The following is a 2,504-nucleotide window of genomic DNA, read 5'->3' as shown; positions in this document are numbered from 1 at the left end:
TTCCTTCTATCCTTTTTTCCAGTAAATGTCAACCCTGTTTTTTCAATTGCTGAAGTCTAAACACTTGATGTTTTCCTTTATTCTTCCTTATATAAAATTCCTCATCTCATCTTTCAATAAATTCAATGAGCTGAAACTTTAAATTATCCAAAATTTAGTCATATGTAAGCATGTTACAGTATTAATACCAACATGACTGATATCTTATTTCTCGATTTTTGCAACAACTTCCTAACTGGTTTCCCTGCTTCTATCATTGTACATGACTCACCCTATTCTAATATTTTGCAAATATATTCATCAGATTTCATTAGTTTAAGATACTGTTAGTATACCACCTAATCCTTGTTCAAATCATGTCAAATATAAGGAATTAAAACAACAGAAATTGAACACTAATAAAAGTCTTCTTTCCAATGAGAATAAGCATCTCCAATATTTTACTAAGGCTGTATTTCACTTCATTGGAATAAAGAAAACATTGGCTTAGCCTTGGAAATACCTATCTAAAAAATAGTATGAATGGACATTTCAGTTTAGATTTTGGATGATCCCACATCATAGTAGAAAGGATTACAGTTTCCTACATTTGTACATGGAAGCAATGTTAGGAATCTCTCTGTATAGCTATCCTTATCTCAACCAGCAAAAACGCTTTGTCTTTCTTATTATTGCTTGTGTCTTCTCTTCAACAAAATGAGAGATAAGGGCAGAACAGGTTCTGCCTGGAATCAGGGGGGAGGGGTAGAGGGGAGAGGAAGAGGGCAGGGCGCAGGGGGGAGGAATGGCCCAAACAATGTATGCACATGTGAATAAATGAATAAAAAAAGTTTTTAAAGATAAAGGTCATGAAAATTGCTAATCATTTGAATAAATGTACAAAGCTTTTGTGATGTTTAAATGAAAAGATTGACATTAATTAGATAACATGGGCGACTTAAATACAGAAAGAGTTTAAATAGAAAACTTTTTGCCTATCACTAAACAGAGAAATAAGGTAATACTATTAAAAATGATTCACTGTATCTATTCTCTTTTAGATATTTTCTATAAGAGAAATTTGTATTATTATACCAAGAATGAAAACTAAGATGCTTGCAGAACATTATATTTATTTTACTGTAAATGGATCAGGAATTGTTTAATGTAGAATTACTTTAGAAACTGGCAAATAGATGAAGAAAATGTTGAAATCAGAAGATAAGCTCCCTATGGGATTTTAGTAAATATTCTTCTTGAATGTTAACTATAACTGAGATTATTTCATTTCAAGGTAAAAGTTGAGACTCCAAAACCTAAAAAGAACATAAACATTACTTTGATAACATTCTTTTGTTTTCATATTTACCACAGTATATAGCATTTTGTTTGGTATAATAAGGTAGCCAATAACTGTTTAATGATTGGACCACAAAACTTGTTATGCTTTTCTGTACACTTGTTTCAAAATGTCATGATAACTACTATGTATACTCATATAATCACTTGGCTTAAACTTATTTTTATTGATCAGGTATTATTTATTCATGTGAAGCTAAATTCTCCTAGTTGCCAATCCAAAGCTTAATTGTTTTGTCAATTGTCACTAGAATTGATTTCATCTACATATTAATAGGACTTGTTTTAAGACATTCTTTCAGTTTTCTTGTGGAATAAAAATAGCTGTTGTTGACAATTGTAGGTGACTTGTTTAAGAAAACACTTCACTTATCCTATCAAATTTTATGGTTGACAGTTTAGATATTCATGGGTAAATAAGAATAATTATGACATAATGTTTACACATTTCACCTAAAACACACTATCATTTTAAATACCACTTGGATAGATAAATAGATGAGTTATTGGTGGATGACAGAGATAGATAAATAAATGATAGATAGATAGATAAGCAGCAAGATAAGTGAAGTTACAAGATCTTAATAATTATCCTACACTGTGAAATACTTTTTATCTGTTTCTGTGCTTTCTTGTGCAAAAAAAACCATCACTTTTCAATACCAAATAATAGGATAAAGACATTTTTAAATATTAGCGATACTAACATTGGAGAAAATGTGCATCAAAGAATTAATTATATTTGACTATTATTGAATTAATTCCATAAGGGAAAAAAGTTAAAGAAGACTAAGTAAAGACAGTGCCTGAAGAATTATGGGGTTTAAACCTATTTAATAGCAGCATGAATTAATGAGGTTTTATTTAATTTTCATTAGGAATACAAATAGTCTCAAGTGACACAGGATGAAAGTACACAGGAAGAGGAAATGGGTTTAAATATCCTTATTTCAAACAGAAGAGATACCATAGATATAGAAACTACTAGATAAAGTCTATTAATTGGAAGTTATGTGTTATTTTCCTTAAGAATTTTATAATCTATTAGATGAAGATATCTATTCTTACTGAAACTAACACTAGACAATTTATGTATTCCTAAACACTTATTGAAGGTATGCTATGGTTAAGGTCCTGTGCTAGTTTGTAGAGACACAAGTGTGTGT

This window comes from Castor canadensis, chromosome 9, assembly GCF_047511655.1.
Source record: "Castor canadensis chromosome 9, mCasCan1.hap1v2, whole genome shotgun sequence".
Lineage (NCBI taxonomy): Eukaryota > Metazoa > Chordata > Mammalia > Rodentia > Castoridae > Castor > Castor canadensis.
Note: the sequence above shows the minus strand (reverse complement) of the source record.